At 34.7% G+C, this 24,711-nt stretch overlaps 1 long non-coding RNA gene across 1 annotated transcript; it reads left to right on the top strand.

Moving 5' to 3' along the window:
* The first annotated feature begins 21,851 nt into the window (after positions 1–21,851).
* Positions 21,852–24,474, top strand: LOC143242689 (uncharacterized). Its single transcript, XR_013023143.1, has 3 exons — positions 21,852–21,966; positions 22,587–22,656; positions 24,025–24,474. It is a non-coding gene; the product is annotated as an uncharacterized LOC143242689 (long non-coding RNA).
* The last annotated feature ends 237 nt before the right edge of the window (positions 24,475–24,711 follow it).

Genomic DNA, 24,711 nt, shown 5'->3' with positions numbered 1-24,711 from the left:
AGTGATCTCCGGTCATTAGTTTCATCTGTCAGAATAATAACTTTATTCTTCACTTACTTTTAATGAAATAATTATTGTTTTAAATTGATTTATATAAACATATCTTTATAAATCACTCTCCAGGTGTTATCTATACTTGATTTGTATAAACATGTCTTTATTAATCACTCTCCAGGTGTTATCTATACTTGATTTATATAAACATATCTTTATTAATCACTCTCCAGGTGTTATTTATACTTGATTTATATAAACATATCTTTATAAATCACTCTCCAGGTGTTATCTATACTTGATTTATATAAACATATCTTTATAAATCACTCTCCAGGTGTTATCTATACTTGATTTGTATAAACATGTCTTTATTAATCACTCTCCAGGTGTTATCTATACTTGATTTATATAAACATATCTTTATTAATCACTCTCTAGGTGTTATTTATACTTGATTTATATAAACATATCTTTATAAATCACTCTCCAGGTGTTATCTATACTTGATTTATATAAACATATCTTTATTAATCACTCTCCAGGTGTTATCTATACTTGATTTATATAAACATATCTTTATAAATCACTCTCCAGGTGTTATCTATACTTGATTTACATAAACATATCTTTATTAATCACTCTCCAGGTGTTATCTATACTTGATTTATATAAACATATCTTTATTAATCACTCTCCAGGTGTTATCTGTACTTGATTTATATAAACATATCTTTATTAATCACTCTCCAGGTGTTATCTGTACTTGATTTATATAAAGATATCTTTGTTAATCGGGCCCGGCATGGCCTAGCGCGTTAAGGCGTGCACTTCGTAATCTGAGGGTCGCGGGTTGGCGCCCGACTCGCGCCAATCATGCTCGCCCTCACAGCCGTGGGAATGTTATAATATTATGGTCAATCCCACTATTCGTTGGTAAAAGAGTAGCCCAAGAGTTGGCGGTGGGTGGTGATGACTAGCTGCCTTCCCTCTAGTCTTACACTACTAAATTAGGGACGGCTAGCACAGATAGCCTTCGAGTAGCTTTGTGCGAAATTCCAAAACAAACAAACAAACAAACTTTATTAATCAATCTTCAGGTGTTATCCATACTTGATTTATATACTGAGATGTCATCGTTATGGTTCAGAATATTTTGAAAACAATTTATGTTTGATACTATAATATAGAGTCAGTACTTTACAACGGATAATTATAATAATTGACAAAAATAATGAAAAATGAGTCTCACACTCACTTATAAACGAAACTAAATCAGAACGAAAGAATGTGAAAATACTTTAAAACACCTAGTGTAATAATGTTGTGGAGCATTTCTATACAGTATACAGAAGACACAATAAGAATGACGTTGAAATCCCACTATTCGGTTAATAAGAGTTGTTCAAGAGGTGGTGGAAGACGATGTTGACTAGTGTGTCATATCAAAACTAGAAACAGTTAATTCTAGTTTAAAATTATGTGTAGTTTTATTTTTATACGAGATAACAAAAGTTACCGAACTTTCTCAACAAGAAACTAAAATGTAAAAGTGTAATTCCTACACTCGTGAACACATGGTGTTCATGTCTCACCTGATGGTTAACTGTAATTATAATTTATTTTGTCAGTACAAATACTCTATCTATCTATCTTTAAAATGTGTCAGCTGTTTGTTTGTTTCCTTCAATACGTTATACAGGAGACATTTTGTTTAGTTCGGAAGATGTTATACAAGACATTTAAACATTCTTACATGTATACTTGTTTACATTTAGTTAAATATTAAATATGAGCATTCTCGTTTGTGTTGCTTCAAGTTGGTTCTAATGATAAAACAATAACTCACTAAACACTCAAGCAGCAATATATTATTATGATACCTGAACGATAATTTAAGTTTCTAGCTACTCTGATGTCAGAAGGGTTGTTGTAAAACAATCACCAATAGTGGCATTATTTCAACAATATCTTCTTGTTCCTGTTCACAATGTCAAACAATTGTATCTTGTTCATATTCTGAACTGTTTGTTTTTTGTAATAATAATGAATTTTAAATGGCAGACTGTGATATTTTTTGACGTAAAGAAACGACATAAATATTTGAAGACCTTTGGCTTCCTTTTTAAAAAATTAGCTAGATCTGTTTAAATCATACTGTAAGGACTCTGAATAGGAACATGAAGAAAGCTAACAACGTAAATCTCCAATTATATAATACCAAGTCCAAGGTCAATAAACAGTTAAATTTATTGGTATTACCTTCACTAGTAGACTCACATGGAATGTTTACTTTCAAGAAATATGTACCTACTCCAAATGTAAACTATCTTCACAAAATCGGCAGTTAACTGAACAGTGCAATAAATTATGTTAATATATGAAATGTGTGTAAGGTTGATATATGAATTTTGTAACCTGCAATATGTCAAACTATCTTTTGAAAATGTTCAAAGTCCTCTTAAATTATATTCAGATTATTCTATATTATCTGGGGCTGAGCGGTTTGTTTCGTTAATGAAACCTAACCACTCTGAACCAACCAATCAAGAAATATTATGTATATAAAAACGGCTGGTATGGGTAGAGAAAGCACTTCATAATTTTCTCTACAAGTTGGTTTTATCGTCATTACAGATAATCAAGAAACATTACAATCATAGTTGTTATCTTTATAACCGTTACAGTTGAAATGTTTGTGATTTCCTTGAACATTTTCCACCTTTCTATATACGTAAATAATCATTGATGACGAAAACCCACTTGTAGAGAAAAATATATATGTAAAACAGCTGGTTTGGGTTGAGAACATTTTTACGTAGAGGAACGAACAACGTTTCGACCTTCTTCGGTCATCGTCATGTTCTCAAAGAAAGAAAGACGTAACTGACCGATAGATGACCACATGTTTGAATGGAGTTGTGTAACTGAGTGTAGTAATATAGAGGGCGTGCTTAGATATTTGATTATATTTATTAATATAGGTGTAAAAATGTTTCATTCTGTTGGTTTATTTTGGGCTTGAGTTCTTGTATAAGTAAGGCTACTTTAATTTTGCGTTTGTTTATGTTGTGTTTATTGGATTTGCAGTATTCGAAAACGTGTGAAGGTGACTTTTTGTGTTATTAGAATCTGGTTTCCATTTTTCTATTTGTTTCTCCAATATAAAAATCTTGACAGTTATCACAGGAATTCTAAAACCATTATAATAACCAAACGACATCTAGTGCATAATTTTTCAACGATACAAATTTCACTTTCTAAATACCGTTTAAAAATAAAATTAATTTTATATTAAGAATTTTCTAATCCTTGATGTTTTCATTCTTAAAGAACTTTACATCTGACAACCAAGACCAATACCCGAGATATCAACCAAAACACACAGAAAGAAAGTTTAACAGTAGATAGAAAAACGTTAGTTACCATGTATGTCCCGAAATATCGACTTGTAAAATGAAAACAAAATATCACTTTCTGACAGCATGATAATAAGAGTTATTCAATCAAGTACTTAAGATATGTACTTAGTATAATATTCATTAAAATTATATTATAAAGAAAAACTTTCTAATAAGATATAAATATTATATTACCCAAGACTGTTTAATTATTAGGTACTTCTGCTACATTTTATTGGAATGTAAACATGAAATGAGATTACTGTACTGAATCTTAACTATTATAGTTTTAATGGGATACACAGTTCTTAGAACATCGCAGCCAATCAGAATGACTCCATTAACAGCTGACGTCAAGAATCAAATTACAGTATTATAGAGACATGCAGAGAGATAAACATTGAGCCAGTAGGAAACTGTGAGTGAATATTTGTTATTTACATGTAAAACATTTCTGTTAACGTGGCTCATGTAGTGGTGGAATAACAATAAAACTGTAAATGGAAGTTGTGTGATTAGGGTGGAATGGATGTAAGTAGTCAAAACTGTTTGAAAACCCTCACACACAGTTTACATATAACGGATATACACATATAGTTTATATACAAATAAATTGTCTGGAACACACCCAGCTATTGTAACATTAGAATAAACGAACCTCAATGAACGCTATTATAGCTACTACTTAGATATTTTAACATAAAAACACTTACCACGTGTCTATATAGATATTTCATTTATTTCACTAAGGTATACAGGCTGCATAGATGATTTTTCTACCCTAAATCATGTAGACGGGCTGTTTGTTACTTTGTTATACTATTAAAATTCTCACAAAGTTACACGAGAATTATCTGCACTAGTCGTCCCTAATTTAGCTTTGTGAGATCAGAAAGAAGGAAGATAATCATCACCATTCGCCGCCAACCGTTGGTTACATCTTAACTTACAAATTGTGGGATTGCCCATCTGGCCATACCGAGATTAACCGTCACTTGTAAAGCCTCTATAGATGAGAGGGCTTGCAAGATTTATTAGAGGAGGATTCGAACTCGCGACCCTTATAATTCGAGCTAAGATCGCTATCCATGTGGCCATAACGGGACGGTATACATACACTTAGTTCAATGTGACCACATACTCCTGTTTGTCACATGACAGGAGTCATTTGTACCGTTTTGCAAAGCTCTACAGTTTCAAACATCTGAAACTCTTACCTGAGTATTTGCTATGATTAACCTATCGTCTTCTTTACATGTACATATTTAGAAAACTTAGAAATTAAGAAATTATCTTCTTCAGAGGTTGTCAGAGAAATTAATTTCTCATTGTTTCGGTCGTGTTTTGTCCAAACAGAAAACAAAAATATTTTACTGTGACTTGTAACATCGTGGTTTATGTGAAGATTTATGAAAACAACCATGAATGCAACGTTCACAGGTTTGTTGGTTTTGAATGGGGAAGCTTCAAGGTAACACAGCTACAGCGGGTGTGGAAAAACACCACGATCCAGTAGATTCTATTTTCACCAGTTCATCAGGGAACCAAACTCTCCGCTCCAGAAAAAGACACTCACGACAAAGACCGATTTATTTAACGTTATACATGAAAATACATAGATTGATAACAATGTAACGTGATATTTAACTTTGACAATAGACATGAAGCGTAATACTTGAATAATAAAAACAATTGACAATAGACATGAAGCGTAATACTTTAACAGTAAATATTATGACTCTCTAACAGAGGGCGTTATTTTTAAGAATAAGATAATGTGTTTTACAACAAAACGTAATTAACACTCTAGTAAACCTACTGGACCCTAATGTGTATTATTTTTTTAATCTTTCATAAAGGTTTTTTTTTTACAATCAAACTCACATCTAAATATTAAGAACAATCTATAATAATTTAAGATAAATAAACAAAACTAGTTTATATGTGACTAACTAAAACTTATTATCAGACTTTTTTACCAGGTAACACATTCAATACAATCAAAAAACATTTTCCATTATTTACCAATAATTTAAGTTCAAGGTCCGGTTTTATTGATAGTTCAACTGTATATGTTTCAAAATAGTCTCCATACGGGAAAGTTTGTTTAAGTTAATAAAGTAGATGTGTTGTATGTGGTTACTATAACCTTGCTATTCATTTTTCATCATCAGATACCTAAAAATAAAATACTAAACGACTTCCTATACATTACAATTTATATTTTGTTCACAGTTCCAACTTTTAGGATTCTGAATATAATTACAATAAAAAAACATATCGTTACATCACAGTGTAAGAATATGTTTCGTATATAATAACTGGTCCGTAATAATTCTGAAGATACTTCTGTATGAGAGACGTTTAATAAAATACCAAATGACTTCCTGTACTTGTTTGTTTGGTTTGTTTTGGAATAAAGCACAAATCTATTCAATGGGCTACAATAGGAAACAAAACCCAGTTTTTAGCGGTACTTTCTGCACTTTAACAGGTTGGTTCTGTTTCAAGTTTCGGAGTTAAGACAATTACATATAACATGCTATATAATCAAACTAAGAAACTAATTAACCGTATAATAATGATACAGTACACAGGCTGCCAGCTATCAGACATAACACTATCTTTGGATCAGTAAATAAAAACTTACTAGTCTTTTAAAATGTACTATTTTACTCTTTTGTATGTGTCATGTAATTTATAAGAGAATTATATACAGGTCTCCAAGTTACTGTAGAAAACAACGGGTAAGTGTCGAATCCACACAAAATTGGAATCGCCTGTTTATGGAAAAAAAAGTTTAATAAGAATGTGCAGATGACCTCGTAACCCCCATAAGTGGAGGTCTCTCTAAATTCTATACGTCCATGTAGTATCATAAGTTTTCTGAAGGTCAAATAATGTTGACACAACATGTTATCAGTTGAGAAAAGTTTCTCAAGTCGAATCAGGTGGCCGAAAATAGAGGATCAGGATCTATACTGTAAGAAGAGGTGTTTGATTCATAGAATCAACATTAACTACATATGTGAACAGGAAGAAAGTAATCAAATATCATTTATTAACCTCAAAATTACAAGAACCGACACACAATTCAAAATAGAAATCCACCGAAAAATCACCCACACTGGACTATACATTCCTTGGGACTCAGCACATGAAACAAAATAAAAACTCAACATACTAAAAAACCAAATAAACACAGCTATAAAACTATGCTCACCAGATAAAATTAACGATGAATTAGATAAAATAAAACAATACTTTATCAATATCAATAAGTTTCCTTCACAAACCGTAGAAAACATTATACGTACACAACTAGTCAGAAAGCAAAATCAACCAACAAAAGTAAATACATCTCACGAATCAAAAAATCACGAACCCATATACTGCTGTATACCATATATTCCCGACATCAGCAGAAAAATAACCAACATTTGGCAAAAACAAGTAACAAAATATGACATTCCAGTTAATACCAAATTTATTCAAAAACCAGACACAAAATTATGTAAAATCTACACTAACAAACACCACACCAATATTATTTATAAAATACAATGTGATAACTGCCACGACTTCTATATTGGAGAAACAAGTAGAAAAATGAAAACCAGATTCAAAGAACATAAAAAGTCACCTTCACACGTTTTCGAACACTGTAAGTCAAATAAACACAACATAACCATAGAAAACACTCAAATACTAAATAAAGAAACAAGCATAAACAAACGCAAAATTAAAGAAGCCTTACTTATACAACAACTTAAACCCAAAATAAACCAATACAAAGGAATACCTTTCTACTTATATTAAAAATAATAAAATAAATAATATAAATTTATATATTCAAACATCTAACACCGCCCTCTAGATTCCGACACTCAGTTACACAACTCCTTTCAAACATGTGGTCAGCTTCCGGTCAGTAACCTCTTTCCTTCTTTGTGAACTTGACGATGACCGAAGAAGGTCGAAACGTTGTTCGCTTCTCCACGTAAAATATTTTCTCAACCCAAACGAACCGTTTTAACATATATATTTCTCTGTATAAATATTATTCATCTGTTTTGTTCAACACATTGTTTTACTTCCTGATACATCATTTAGAACACTCGTAACCCTTGACCTTTCATTTACACTCCTCCATTTTCTTTTCTTGGCAGTTTGCCAGTACTGTTTTCAAACTATCGAAAGTCTTCTATATTATTCATGATACAAATATCATTATATATTAAGTTAGTGCCCGGCTTGTACAGCGGAAAGTCTGCGGGTTTACAACGCTAAAATGAGGTGTTTGATTCCCTCTGTGGATTCAGGAGATAGCCCGATTTGGTTTTGCTATAAGAAAACACACACACATATTTTAAATTATAAATATTTTTTCTGTCATAAATCACAAATTTGAAACTCTTCATATCCAGCACTTTAAATATATAAATTTGTTTTATATTTCTAATAAAATTTCATCAGTCGCTTCACCATTTATCGTAAAAGAAACATCTTGAAATAAATGTTTTTTATATTATTTAAACAGCAAAGAGGACTGGAGAAAGTTCACTTGGTCTGAAAAACATTTTTTAAAAAGCTATAGAATTGTTGTTGTTGTTTTGGAATTTCGTATACAGCTACTCGAGGGCTATCTGTGCTAGCCATCCCTAATTTTGCAGTGTAAGACTAGAGGGAAGGCAGCTAGTCATCACCACCCACCGCCAACTCTTGGGCTACTCTTTTACCAACGAATAGTGGGATTAACCGTCACATTATACACCCTCACGGCTGGGAGGGCGAGCATGTTTAGCGCGACGCGGGCAAAAAGCTATAGAAACTCACCGCTGTTGGAGAACAAATAATAATTGTATATTCTAGTTCCTCGTCTCTATAAATTATTAATGCCATACAAGATGGACAGTCAATCATTTTTACTTAAAGGTGATTGGAAGGCGCTACTGACTGGTTTAATTCCCTGTGGTCAATAACTAAATATTAGGGACGGTGGAAAACAGTTTTATTGTTTCTTCCCTTACACAACACGTCTCAAGTTTATTTTGTCTTCAAAGCCTTATGATTTCTAAGACGTTACGTTTTGCTATTGTCGTTAAGTGCTAAGGTAAGGTTGTAAACGTTTTACCTTCACTATTTTTTAAATTCTTGAAGCTAAATTCTAAAACCTCTGATTCAATGCCTTCACATCGTCCCCTATGACACAGCGGTAAGTTTAAGTTGTTAGAACAATTAAAATGTGTGTATTATTCCCAAGACAGACAGACCAGTGTGGCTTTGTTCTTACAACAAACAAATAAAGTCTTCAGATATTTATACAGTTCCGTCATGTCAGAGAAATAAAACATTCTGTTGTTCATCTTTATTCTTATGAAACTCTTCAGAACCAGTGAATATTAGAAACATCACGACATGATTTAAACATATTGGTTATAATTATAGAAAACTAGATGTCCTTAATTTTATGTAACATATATTGTTATACTTTGGTTTTATTTGTAAAAAAAAAGATTCCAATTAATCAACACTACCTAAATATGCTAGTAAAAAGATTTAATAACTATTTGATAAATGAGAGAGGAAATATTAATAATGACAGCAAATAGAAAAAAATACTTGATAACAAAAAAGAAATAATTTTCTATTTACTAAATTATTACACTAGGTGACGCTCTTTTATCGTTTGTAGCTCGTAATGAAAGTTTTCATTCAACACTAAATACATCTCTAAACTCTATTTTCTAAAATTGGTTGTCAAGTAATTATGGTAACCTATTTGACACAAACGTAAGGTAGGAGTCCAAGGTACGAGAGTAGCATACATCTCATAGTTAGAATAGAGAAAGACAGTTATACATGTCAAAGTCATGTTTCTCCGGAAAACAGATACAATTTATATCACATTCACGAAATAATGTTGTATACTATCTACTATCAGAAGTAAAACATAAATACAGTTGAAGAAATGATGAAGGAGAGACTGCCTGTAGAAGAGACCACAATGAACAGCCACGTATTGAAACAGTACGTAGAGAGAAATGGCTACTTTTGTGTAACATACCTGGTTTGACTGGTCGATATTTGATTCATTATCATAATCTATTGTTATAGTTGACATTGCAACAGGGAATGTGTTTTATGTTTAATTTTAATAAAATAAAGACAAGTATAAATGTTTTCTCCAAACTGTGTGTTATCTGTGGACCTGATTCGACTTGAAACGTCAATCAAAGAAGCCTTTCTCAAATGACAACATCTTGTATCAACATTCTTTGACCTTCAGAATGCTTATGACAGGACATGGAGGAATGGCATTTTGCAAGACCTCCACATACATGGGTTATGTGGTCATTTGCCAATTTTATCAAACATTTTAATAAAGAGACAATTCCACGTTGGTGTAGGTTCGACACTTTCCTGTTTCTTTCTACAGTAACTTGGAGTCCCTCAAAGCTGCGTTTTGAGTGTCTCACTTCTCAGTATCAACATTGAGGCCATCACTGATAAACTCCCTCATACTGTTGCAAGTGAGATCTGTGTCAACGAATTTCATATCTTATGTCTGTCGTCAAGCATTAGCGACACTGAGCGTCAGGTACAGACTGCCCTCAAGCGTTTACTGAAGTGAACCAGATAAAACGGTTTTAACTTCTCTTCTCTAAACTCGTTTACATTCATTTTTGCTGCCAATGAGATATTCTCTCCGATTCTGAACATCTTATCGCTGAATTTGTACTACCCGTGATTGGTGAGACAATGTTCTTTAGTACCCGTGATTTGTGAGACAATGTTCTTTAGTACCCGTGATTTGTGAGATAATGTTCTTTAGTACCCGTGATTTGTGAGACAATGTTGTTTAGTACCCGTGATTTGTGAGATAATGTTCTTTAGTACCCGTGATTTGTGAGACAATGTTCTTTAGTACCCGTGATTTGTGGAAACAATGTTCTTTAGTACCCGTGATTTGTGAGACAATGTTCTTAGTACCCGTGATTTGTGAGACAATGTTCTTTAGTACCCGTGATTTGTGAGACAATGTTCTTTAGGCTTAATTTTACCGTAAGCTGACCTTTATACAACACATCAAGCAGCTACGAAACGAATGTACCAGAGCACCGAACATCATCCTTCATGTCCTCTCTTCCTCCACTTGTGATGCAGGTCGATGTTCTATGCTAAAGATATATCGTGATCTTATTTGATCAAAGCTAGACTATAGGTCACTGGTCTATGGCTCTGCCAAGACCTCGGCCTTGAAGATGATGAACCCTGTTCATCATCAGGGACTTCAGCTCTGCTCCGGACCTTTCCGCACTTCTCCAGTGTAGAGCATGTACCTAGGGTTGTGATTTTCTACCTTGGTGGGCCATGCTTTTTCAGATCTGCAATAGCTCCTTTTGGCCTTTTTATACAAACGCAGTTGTATGAATTGAGTCTATCGTCGGATAACATTGCTGTATGCACTGGTCAACCCATCCCACCATGATTTATTACGGATTTACAACGCTGAAATAATGGGTCCAGTTCCTCTTGGTGAACTCAGCAGATAGCCCGATTTGGCTTTGCTATTAGAAAATCACACACTTTTCCGTAAAGCTTATGCAATTGTACTGCCATCTACGCTTTAAAACAATACTGCTATCCAATAAGTGACAAAATGGTAAAATCAGAAACTGAGTTTTATTAAGTTTTATCGAAAAAAAATTAAATTATGAGGAATAAAATTATTATACACCGAATGATGTATCATTATGTATAAACACAAAGAGCAAGAAACAATCTCTACGTATTGTATAAAGTATTATGTGGATGAAGGAACAGATGTTGGACAGTAAGTAGGAGATTTTAAATGTGTTTACATGTACACATATTTTTTTATTTTATTAAAATTAATCGCAAATTACTATATTATAGTGAATAATATGTCCACAAGAATCTAAACCAGGTATTTTACAGAAATAGCTATTTCTTTCTAGATATTGTTCAATGTGTTCACTAACTTATATTGTTTCATCATCAATGTGTACTCACTATGGTCACTTATTAGCAGTGTCCCAGTATTTACTTCATCTAAACATATAACCTTTACTCACTATGGTAACTTATTAGCAGTCTCCCAGTATTTACTTCATCTAAACATATAACCTTTTCGTCTTATTGGAACAGCTGGTGAACATATCAAGACATGTAAATATTTTTTGTACAAACACGGACAACCTCGACTAAGATAATTAAGAAGTGGGAGGAACATGGTAAATGAAACAGTACTCAATAAACGGTTGAAAGTAAGAGATTTATAGCTGAAAAATTAGGAAGTTTTAATTTACTGTAACAAAGATAGTGTTACGTCTGATAGTTGTTAGCCTGTATTACTAGACGGATAATTAGTTTATTAGTTTGATTATATATCATGTTACATGTAATTGCCTAAACGTCGGAACCTGAAATAGAACCAACGTATTAAAGTTCAGGAAGCACCACTAAAACCGGGTTTCGATACCCATGGGGGCAGAGCGCAGCTAATCCAATGTATAGATTTGTGCTCATTGTGCACAGGTTGGTCCTCTGTCCAACGTCGGCGGAGATCTAGGAGAGGGTTGTTCGCCTTTTCCGGGTCCCGCCACTTTCGGTGGAGATCATACTGCACCATGTACCAGTCTCTGTTCCCGGCCACATGGCCTTTTCCTTCCAGTATGCCTTAACCATCTTTAAGTTCGTCATTTGGCGTCCTCGAAACAAATTGGTTTTTGACCAGACGCCAGTGTCGTACGTTTTGATGCTGGGAAGAGCCAAATTTTGGCTGTTACTTTGCTTGAGGCGGACTATCAGCGACTGGGTTCCGGGACATTTTACCATCTCTGGCGGCTGGACGTCTTGCCTCCTTGTGCGTTGGTCGGGTTTCGGGTGGATATCGGATTCTGAGCCGCCCTGTCTCCACTCCCATTTGTCTTTCTATATTTTAGTATAAAATTCGTATTTATTGTTTTGTATATATTTAATATTTTCATACATTTCATGTTTTGTATATATTTCATGTTTTGTATATATTTCATGTTTGTATATATTTCATGTTTTCATACATTTCATGTTTTGTATATATTTAATGTTTTGTATATATTTAACGTTTGTTTATATTTCGAGTTTTCTATTTCCTTGTATTTTGTAGATCATTACTGTTTTGTTTCCATTTAACTCTTGTTTTGTTTATATTTAGAGTTCTGTTTTGTATCTCTTTACGGTTTTGTTCTGTATGCCTTTAAAGTTTGTTATCCAGTTATGATTTGTATGTCTTTAATGTCTTGTTTTGCATTTCTTTAAAACTTTGTATATATTTAAAGTTTTGTTTTGTATACATTTCTAGTTTTGTTTTGTATTTGATTAGTGTATTTTTACTTATATATATTTCATGACACTTTGTACAGTTTATTGTTGTTATTTCATGACACTTTGTACGGTTTATTGTTGTTATTTCATGACACTTTGTACAGTTTATTGTTGTTATTTCATGACACTTTGTACAGTTTATTGTTGTAAATAAATTCAATATCTCCTCCTCGTCGTATTTCATGTGAAGGCACTTCGGGTCCGACTCGATGATCCAGCAGAGGGCGTGCCAGTGGTTCGTTGTTTTCTTGCCGTCATTCCCTGTGCCCAATACTGGTGTTTGTGTGTTGTTTGTTCACTGTAGTGTTCAATTTGTGTATGTGTGTGCCACAACACTGTAGGTCGGTGTGGCTACGGCCATCCGGCCTTACTTTGCTCGGCCGCGGTCCATCCATTTAGTGTGCCCGCGGCCTCGCTATCCTCGGCGATAATTGACACTTTAAACACTGCCGTGTGGAGTAGCCATGTCTACAACACATATGTCCGGATCCTGCTGGACAAAGACTTTTTCTCTGGGGACCAGTGAGTGTCTGTGGAGCCTGCTGCACAAAACATGAAATGGGTAACTCTCCAGTCGACCTCTTTTGAACTGTCCCACGATGTCATCAAGCACGTATTGTCGGCGTGTGGGTCAGTTCGAAAATCAAACATGAGGCGCACCAGACGCGCCCAAATATGTGTACCTGAGAACTGGCGTGTCTGTCTGGACATGAAGAAGCTGGTTCCCAACTTCATTTCAGTGAACGGCTGTGTCAACGTTGTGGTCTCGAAAGCTACATGTTTCATACTTGTCAGATGCCGCGGTGAGGGATTTGTCTGGCCTTTGGACACGACGGCAGTGCCTGTGATGTTCAGTGTGATGTGTGTTGTGATGGTCACACGCCTTCGCGTTGCCCGAGGCGTGTGGCGACGTATGCTGCAGTGGCTGCAGGGCCGCCGCGCGTAGAGAAGGACAAACTGGTTGGGGCGTCACCTATTCATCCCCGGTCATCGACAGCTGCTGAGGGTGGAGTCTCTGAGGGTGCGCCTGCTCCTGCAGCTGGCGCATTCTGGGAAGGAGGGTCTCGGTCCACTGCAGAGGGCCGGGTTTCACCCGCCGAAGTTGAGGAAGTTTCAGCTCCTGGGGAGGTGGGAGCACTTCTAGAGCTGTTCGGGTGGAGGGGCCTCTGAGAGACTCCAGTCCATCCTACTGGCCCCAGTTTGGATAGGCCCCTGAGGGGATCTGGACAAACCGGGTGATGCTGGGGCGTCCCTTGTCTTCATGGAGGTTCGGGCCTCTGTATCGGGTGGTGAGAGGGTTGAGGGCTGTAATGAGTTTTCACGCCCAAACCACCCCAGTACGTGTTGGATCCTACAAGGATTGTCCTCCCTCCTTTGTTAAGGGTTGGTCGGCTGAGGGAGAGGTGTCCCAGGCTTCCCCTGCCGGCGGGGATGTGGGTCTGTGGGACCCCAGTCAGACCTCGGCCATAGTGGGTATTATGGTCTTCTCCCATGATGCCGTGTTAGCTCCGACCCCGAGTTCCCATCACCTGACTCTTTCGACTGTTTGGTCGGTTTCTCGGGACTGGGAGAGGAGAATCAGGGAGAGCAGGAGCCCTGCAGACCCCGAGTCTTTTCCAGACTTCAGTCTGGATGTTCCTGTTGTGCAGCGGCGGTGGTTGGATGCCAGTGGCTGCAGCTGCAAGAGTGGGTGGGGTCGGGTGGCCTCAAGAGCCACTCGCTCCCCTGCCTCAATCTGTCCAGTAAAAGCAACAACGTCACTGATTCCTTTCCTCTGATTGGTTGATGGGTTTTCCTGCATTACTTTAAACATCCAGAAATATTTGAGATTGTTAAACATCTTTACATATTATCCCTCTTTAACCGCTTTGTGGTTGATACAATATTTTGCAGGAGCTCCTTTTGCTTCTCGGAGGGTCCACTTTTCGTTTTACTCTCGCTATCCTGTCCGTTCCTTCTGGGCGTTTGGCACGACGCTTGCACGGGGTGTGGAGAATCCTCTTTCACCAACATTTTAATGGCACCATTCTTACGTTACATAGTGATGCTGTGGGCGGGTTTTGTGCGTTGATGTTTTCGCTGGGGTCGTAAGATTTGTTTTGCAATGTCTAGGCGCTTGCACAGTCTGGGGAGCGGGAAGTTTTCTTCTCGGGCTTGAAGGTTCATGGTTACACAGGCCGATATCGTCCTTGGTGGCGACTTCAACTGCGTCTTGGATCCTCATCTCGACAAGATTAAGGGTGATCCTCTTTCTGGTGTTCGGTGTACGTGGTCTCTGTGTGCAGTGCTGTCGGATTTCGACTTTCCCAATATCTGGCGTGTGCTGTGTGGGGTCTGCTTTTGTGACAACTTAGATTGGTTAGGGCGTTTCTTGTCGCCTTGACAGGTTATATGTAACACCTGGCCATCGGCAGAGCCTCAGTGGAGCTGCAGTTCACCAGGTTGGGATGTCTCGTTTAACGTGTCCGACCATCGGGCACTTCTCACCTCATTCTGGGATTTTGTCCCCGTTTTACGGGCCCTGATGTGTGGAAGCTCAACGTCTGCCTCCTTGCTGAGGATGAGGTTAGATACGAATTGATTGTCCTTGTTTGGGGCTCTGCATTGTCAAGTCTGTCACTGGGTCCTGGGATCAGGTCTGAAGGAAGCCTGTCCCTCCTTGTTGAGGCAAGCTGGCATGCGCCGTCTGGTCTTGCGAGAAACTCAGGACGTCTTGGCTGCCTTGCTCCGTGGCAGGCCGATGGAACGCTAGGTCCTCTCGGACATCTAGAACCTACGCATGGTTTTTTGTAAGATCTGTACTTATAAATTTTAAAGTATAGAATATTAAAAATAGCGGAATGTCTTGTTATAATGTTATTTTATTCTTGACTGAAACTGTGGGGACTTACCGAAATGTTATCGAATGTACAGAAAATTTTGTTTGTTGTTATGTTCCTCTTACCTATTATTGTTTCACTGGACGTGGAGGAAATGTAGGAAGCTAGTGGTTCAAAATGTTAAATAAAACGATTAACGCTGATGATACTTGAATATTCACTTGTAATGGTATTATCATTAGAAAATATAAACCAAATTTGTATTTTTAATATGTTGGATATGGAGTGTTTCCCATTTGTAAATTATGAAAACAAAGAATTGTAAAACAGTTAATATATAAGGATATTTGTAATACGAAAAGTGTAAAATACGTTCGAAACAATGAAAACAGTTCTGGCAAACTTCCAATGAAACTAAGTACAAGTGTGATAGTGTACAGCCAAGGGCTGAAACACGCGTGTTATAAATATGTATCAGGAAGTACAACAACGTGTTCAGCAAAACAGATATGGGGTAATTATGCTGAATAAGTAACATAAAACAGTTGAATCGTATGAATTATATGAACGTTTATATACATTATTTGGACTAACACGAGAATTCATGAAACTTATTATTGTATTTAAAATTGTATAAAACAAATTAAAATTGAAAAAAAAAGATGGTTAGTTAACACATTGACTGCCAATTCAAGACAACAGTGGATTATGCGATTGTACTGCCCTCTAAGCTTTAACACAATATATTGACCCTGTTGGACAGTGAGAAGGAGATTTTAAAGTGTTTACATTAATACTTACCTTTATTTAATGAATAAAAATTCATTACATTATAGCGAATAATATGTCCACTGGAGTTTACAAACCAGGTATTTTACAGAAGTAGACATGTCTAATTGTTTCATTATCTATTTGTTCACTATGGTCTCTTGCACTTATTATGAGTTTGCCAGTGTTAACTTCACCTGAACATATAACGCTTTTCTCCCCTGGAGCAACTGGTGAACATATTAACTCATGTAAACATGTAAGCATAATTATAACCCTTGGAAAAGGTGAGAATGACCAATGTAAACTTCCTGGACGAATGGTGAAGATATTTTTATTTTTGGTAACAGTCTTTTTTAAATAAGAAAGAGTTTAGAGGTTACAGCCTAAAGTTAAAGACTAATTTTAAATGTTTTTAAAATATTAAGTTGAAGAACAACAACATGATGACAAATGTGTTAAAGACAAGAAAAACAGAGCAGGTCAAAGCACAATAAATGTGAAGCAATGCACGACATATAAGGAATATAAACATTAGATGTTGTTTTATTATATTATGAAGGAATTGAATTTGGAGGAAAGGAACTGATACCAAAAGTGGATTTCAAACCAAAGTTGCTGGTGTTGGAGAAATGTATTCCTTAGATAAAAAATCCCTTTAAATCTCTGAATTTGGGTTGAAGGAAAGAAATGTTTTAAATAAAAACTTTAAAATCAAACATTAAAGAAAAGGAAGGAAGATTATGAGTGAAAACTGTTACACCAGACACTTTAAACTGATGTACAGAAATTAGTGTCTCAACTATTTGTTGTACAAAACGACATCAAATTTTGAGTTTAAATAAGAGAAAAATGTCTGAAGTACTTCTTGTGACTGGTTTAATAATATTAGAATTAGTTAATCTGTTTTCCTGAGACGCCATATTTTCAAAAGGTGTATTCATCTGTGGAGCGCTATACTTTCGCCTTCTTGAAAGCAAGAAAAATGAAACTTGATATCTTTTTTAAATTTATATGTTAAGTTGACACATATAATAATTTATAATTTTATTTTATTCAAAATATGTAATAAAACTCGGATGTAAACGTAAGTTTATTATTGAACCATTAAAATAATCAAATTCCTCAACCTACACGGTACAGTGGTACTGGTAGTTTAGTATAAAATATATCCCAAGATATATCTGATATTCAGTATTCTATTTTTATCTAACAATTAGCTTGGATATATTCTATATTCCATAGTTTTGGCAGATATCAATGTTAGGAATTGATGACGTCATGATATATAGATTGTTGATGTTACTCACAAATATATGAACTATTTGTTCGCTCATGAGCTTAGTTTGCGCATTCGGCTTATAAATAACATTATTTATTCAAATAAAATTAATTACAGACCATTTCCAAGAGCTATTTTTCCAAGAGATTTTTTTGTTTGTGCATGAAAAAGTTTAGCTAAATATAAAAGAAAATGCAAAGCTCAACCCTGTTAAACACCATATAATATAATACCATCAGCTACACACATCTATGTTATCCTATCTGTTAAACACCATATAATATAATACTTTCAGCTACAAACATCTGTGTTATCCTGTCTGTTAAACACCATATAATATAATACCTTCAGCTACAAACATCTGTGTTATCCTGTCTGTTAAACACCATATAATACCTTCAGCTATAAACGTCTGTGTTATCCTGTCTGTTAAACACCATATAATACCTTCAGCTACAAACGTCTGTGTTATCCTGTCTATTAAACACCATATAATATTATCAGCTACAAACGTCTGTGTTATCCTGTCTCTTAAACACCATATAATACCTTAGCTACAAACGTCTGTGTTATCCTGTCTCTTAAACACCATATAATATAAACACCATATAATACCTTCAGCTACAAACGTCTGTGTTATCCTGTCTGTTAAACACCATATTACCTGGCTAGCTACAAACGTCTATGTTATCTGTCTATTAAACCATATAATTACCATCGGCTACAAGGCGTCTGTGTTATCCTGTCTCTTACACCATATAATACCTTCAGCTACAAGGCGTCTGTGTTATCCTGTCTATTAAACACCATATAATACCTTCGGCTACAGGCGTCTGTGTTATCCTGTCTATTAAACACCATATATACCTTCAGCTACAAACGTCTGTGTTATCCTGTCTGTTAAACACCATATAATACCTTCAGCTACAAACGTCTGTGTTATCCTGTCTATTAAACACCATATAATACCTTCAGCTACAAACGTCTGTGTTATCCTGTCTATTAAACACCATATAATACCTTCAGCTACAAACGTCTGTGTTATCCTGTCTGTTAAACACCATATAATACCTTCAGCTACAAACGTCTGTGTTATCCTGTCTGTTAAACACCATATAATACCTTCAGCTACAAACGTCTATGTTGTCCTGTCTGTTAAACACCATATAATACCTTCAGCTACAAACGTCTGTGTTATCCTGTCTGTTAAACACCATATAATACCTTCAGCTACAAACGTCTGTGTTATCCTGTCTGCTATATCGTGATGTAAAAGTTCAAATAGGAATTAATAATATACTCCTCATAGACACTGGATGCAACTTTTCGGACTTCCGTATATTTTGATTTCTCATGATGTCTCTCTGAATTCCTTGTAAACAGACATTAATGGTGTTTGACAAATGTGTAGAGAAACATGAAGGGGGAGGTCTAGAAATTTAACGTACAAAACATTCCTTCAATGGAAATTTCTCCCCGCAGTGTGTGTAGCGCAGATAATATATTGCCCCCTGCTAATATAGCGGTATGTTTACGGATTTACAACGTTAACATCAGGGGTTCGATTCCCCTCGGTGGGCTCAGACGATAGCCCGATCTTAAGAAAACACACACCCACTCACAGACCCCTCAGGTGTAATTTTGTCGGTGGTGGAAGAAAAGTCTACACCCTTGTTCTTGTACCATTACCTCAGGTTATGAATGTTTCACAGTTGGACTAAACCCGGTATATTCCGACAGTTAGGAAGGTAGGTGGATTTTTACAAGCTGTCTAAGATTTCAAAAGTAGAGACAGCTCGCTTCGTACGAAATTAACAAATGAAAAACATATTAGTGCACTAAGACTCTTACAGATGGCGTAATTATCGAAAAAAAACAGTAATTAAAATGTATCGTTTTTTATATTGTTTAAGGTTTTTAAATAATCAAATGACACTTCAATTTTCGTACTGTCCTCTACCTTTAAAAAGAAATTTTTGAAGTTAACCTGAGAATTTTTGACGCTGTTAAGTTTCCAAGATGGTAAATTCTAGAGGCTTATACAATATTTACAACAATTGTTAGATTTCTACAAAACATTTCAAAAGCAATTTGTAGTAAAATATTTTATTCGGAATTTTTATCATTAAGTGTAAACAGAAATAACAAGTGGCATGTGATGTGTGAAGTAAATAATCGCGCTAACAGCTAAGCAAGACAGGATTCAATCAGTTATTAAAACTAAATTATTAGTAGGAAAAAAAGTGTTATGAAAGTTTTATTTTTGGTAAATGTTAAATATAGATGCTCATCATGGTTCATATTATATGTACTATTGTATATTTTTAATATTCACTGCTTGTGAAGATTTTCTTGTTTCATACCAATAAAGATATACGACAAAATGTTTTGTTACTGTGACAGAACAGTATAAATATCTGAACACTTTGTTTGTTATAAGAACAAAGTCACAATGGTGTTTCTGTTGTGTAACTACTTAAACTTATGCTGTACTCTAGGGAGCTGTGTGAAGGTGTTGAGTCAGCCGTTTTAGAATTTAGCTTCATGAATTAAAAAAAGGCCCGGCATGGACAGGTGGTTAAGGCGTTCGGCTCATAATATCAGGGTCGAATCCCCGTCGCACCAAATGTGCTCGCCCTTTTAGCCACAGGGGCGTTATACAGTAACAATCACTCCCACTACTCGTTGTTTAAAGAACAATCTAAGAGTTGGTGGTAGGGGTGATAACTAGCTGTCTTCCCCTTAGTCTTACACTACTAAATTAGGGACGGCTAGCACAGATAACCCTCGTGTAGCTTTGCGCGAAATTCCAAAAGAAACAAGCGACTGCCGACCTATTTTTATTATACACTAGTTTGATCATTACAGAGATATTATGTTCAACAGTTCTATCACGTATTGTTAATGTTAAATATGTTCTTATCACGTTACATTGTTATCAATCTAGGTATTGTTGTGTATAACGTTAAAAAATCAATCTTTGTGATGAGAGTTTTTTTTCTGAAGTGGAGAGTTTGGTTCCCTGATAAGCGCGTGAGAACAGAATGTTCTGGCTCATGGTGTTTTTTCACACGTTCTATACCTGGGTTACTTTGAAATCTTGCCACTTAAAACCAACGTTTCAACGTTACTTTCATAGTTGTTTACAAAATCTTCACCTGAGCCACTAGGTAACTGAAGACATTAAAATATTTTTGTTTTTATTTCCACACAAAAACAACATCAAAATGATGAGAAACTTTGTCCTCTGAGAACCTCAGAAGAAGAAAATTTCGTAATCTCTAAATTTTCTAAATATGTACAAGTAAAGAAGACAACAGATTAACCATAATAAATAATTAGATAAGAGTTTCACATGTTTGGAACTGTAGTGTATCATAAAACTGTACAAATGACTTCTGTCATGTGACAAACAAGAGTATGTCGTCACACTGAACTAAGTGTATGTATACCGTCCTGATACGGCTAGGTGGTGAGTGACTCGAATTCTTTAGGTAACGAGTATGAATCCCCACTCATGAAACTTGTTTGCCCATTCAGCTAAAGAGGCGTTATAAGTAACGGTTGATCCCAGAATTTGTAAATAAAAGTAACTAACAGTTGATGGTGGATGGTGATGGCTATTAGCCTTCCTTCTTATCTCACTCAGGTAACTTAAGGACGGCTAGCGCAGATAATTCTCGTATAAATTTGTGGGAAATTTAAGTCAAACAAAGAAACAAAGAGCGTGTCAACATGATTAGGATATAAAAATCATTTAGTTAGCCTGTATACTTATGGTTAAATAAGAGAAATGTCTCTATAGACACCTGTGTATTCTAAAGTTAAAATAACTACGTTTTACTTATAATATCGCACATCGAGGCTCGTTTGTTCTAATGTTACAATAGCTACGTGTGTTCCACACGATTTATTGATCTATAAACCATTTGTGAATATCCATGAAACACAACTACTTACATGTTACTATCCATTCTACCCTAATCACACAACTTCATTACCACTTACAGTTTTAAAGTCTTTCCACCACTACATGAGCCACTTCAACAGAAATGTATCACATGTAAATAACAAATAATCACTCACAGCTTCCTATTGGTTCAATCTGTCTCTCTACATGTTTCTATAATATTGTAATATATTCTTGACGTCAACTGTTACTGGAATCATTCTGATTGGTTGTGATGTTCTCAGAACTGTGCATCTCATTAAAAATACGACTATATAAGCTGAGTATCAGGACCCTAGTCTAACTGTATATTTACACTCCAATAAAACGTAGTCGAAGTGCCTAATAATTGAACACTCCTTGGTAATATAATTTTTATATCTTGTTTGAGAGTATTTCTTTATAATAGTAATTATAATGAATATTAAACTAAGTACAGATCTTAAGTACTTATTTGAATAATTATTTTTATCATGTTAACACAAACTAATATTTTGTTTTCATTTCATAAATTGATAATTTACCGCAGTCATGGTAACTTCAACGTTTTTCTATTCATTGTTAAACTTTAATTCTGTGTGTTTTCGTTGATCGGTCTGGTATTGTTCTTAGATATAAACTTTTTTTAATAAAGAAGTTTTTACTTTCATGTTTTATTAAGTTCGAGAAACCTCAAAGAAAAGAAAAATTTCAATATAAAATCATTTTTGTTGTTAAACGGTATTTACAAAATGTAATTTTTATCATATAGAAATCTTACATTAGATTTCATTAGTTATTGTAATGGTTTTAGTGTCCCTGTGATAAATCGGGAACTTGTTTCTTCTGTAACTCTCTACTTCCGTTTATAAAACTACCTCTGTTATCATATATCTGAAGCTAGTAAGATATAGAATTCATGGGCTGTACTAAGTGTCGAGCTTTTATTTTAGGCTTTGTTAAAAGTCACATTTCTGTAACTGTATTAATACTGATTTTAACAGATCAGAGAAATGAAGACTACAACAATTATTATACTTTTGATGTTTACAACACTGTTGGAATCAACTCCAGGTGAGAGTATGAATTCTTTGACACCAAATTCATACAAACAGTTTAAATGGTATGATAGAAATATCAATTATAAGTTACGTTTGTCTTTATCGTTTAAGAAACTGCCACAATGTTTATTTCTTCTCATTAACGGAATGTAACATTAATATTATGTAACATAATATTTAATGAAAGTAAATTTATAACAACGACGTGTATCTAAAAATTCGAATATTGTCTATAATGAAAGAATGTAATAAATAATACTTCTCTTGACGACTATATATTTCACAACAATTTAAAGTGGGAAATTAAATTATTTTAAAATGATTACATGTGTGAAACAGCAACACAGGGTGACACAACCATGCATTTTATAAATTTGTTCTTATAACTTTTGAAGTAAACATTTTAATTTAAATTGCATTTATTGCTACAACTGAATATCAAACTGAAAGTAAGTAATATAGACAATAATATAACAGATAATTGTTTCATATACGTTTGTTGTAAATTAACGAGTGTATAAAATACTAATTACATTAATACGACAGCTGTTTATATGATTGGTCTTGTGCTGTGGTCTTTTTTTTTTTTTATGACATACAATCCACAGCCTTGAGAACAATATATCGTATTCTATACAATGTAATACACACATATTTTCTTTAAAAAATCTTAAAATCACCCATGAGTGTCCCAAGATAAGAGTGATGGGTTAAGACAAGAGGTTAACTTGGGATCTACTCAAATTGGCCTCTCATACAGATCGTAATGTCATTACTTACTCATTACAAGTATCTTCAGTAGTATAAAACAATTGAACTAATATTGTCGATATACTGTGGAATATATTATGTCTTTACTCAGTAAATTGAAGAAAATCAAGGATATATTAAAGTGTTAGTTATAAAGTCAATTTTTATTAGAATTCTCTGTCACAAATTAGGGTTCGTCTTCCACGATGTAGCCTCTAACTAATGCGTAAAATACGGTATTTAGTGTGCAAGCTAACCAACGGAGAATCACTTTAATGTGTTTTTATAGAGAAATTTTATGTACTTTTAGTGACGCAACGGAAAGTTGAAATTTGATATAAGATACTGTTCTGGAAACAAGAAAGTAGATTGGTTTATTGATTAATAATAATAGATTTTTACTGACAAACTCGTCAAATTAACGTAACTGTTAAAGATGACTATTTTTTGTGACGTGTTCTGTAACATCAACGGTTGATCTTGGTATTGACGTAATTTTAATAGTTTCATGAATATAATGTTTATTAGCTAGGCTTCACAAGTAGATAAACAGTGACGATTTAAAATCATTATAAAATATTACAGGCGATATATATTCTAATGACGTCACTTTGTTTACTACCTGAACTAGTGGGGAATTTCCGAAATGGCATCGCATGTCCAACAAATTTTGTTCACTGTGATGTTCCTCCTTCATATTGTTGTGATGGAGCTGGAAATGGACTTCTAGGTATGTATGGAGGTGGAGGTGGAGCTATAGGTTTATTTGGAAGTAAAAGTTTTGGAATTTGAATTACAGGAAGCATATGGTTTAAAGTGAAGAAGGAAGCGATATATTCTGAGGATACTTTAGTATCCATATGAAATTTTGTTGTCAATAAAAATATAAAATAAAAATAATTATTGTGTTTGTTTGTTATTAAGTTCAAAACTGACAAATGTGTATTTTAGTTATGACCACACCAAGGATCGAAACTTGAATTTTAACTTTATAAGATTTCGATGTTATCAGTTTCTCAACTGAAGTTAAGTGACTTTTAAGCTTTTAACCAAGTAGTTGCCAATAAAATATTTAAAAACATGTTTCGAAATAAAAATATGTTGTTTTTTTATAAGAACAAAGCCACACTGGTCTATCTGCTTTGTTCACTTGTGAATAATACATCGCATTTGAACGTTGTAACTACATAAACTTACCGCTGTGCCACAGGAGACTATGTGAAGACGATGGGTTAGCTGTTTTAGAATTTACTTTCATGAATTAAACAAATAGTAGAAGTAAAACGTGTGTATTGAACCCATCGTTTATTCTTAACGA

This window comes from Tachypleus tridentatus, unplaced genomic scaffold, assembly GCF_004210375.1.
Source record: "Tachypleus tridentatus isolate NWPU-2018 unplaced genomic scaffold, ASM421037v1 Hic_cluster_2, whole genome shotgun sequence".
NCBI classification, from domain to species: Eukaryota; Metazoa; Arthropoda; class Merostomata; order Xiphosura; family Limulidae; genus Tachypleus; species Tachypleus tridentatus.
Note: the sequence above shows the minus strand (reverse complement) of the source record. Positions and strands in the feature narration are given on the sequence as shown.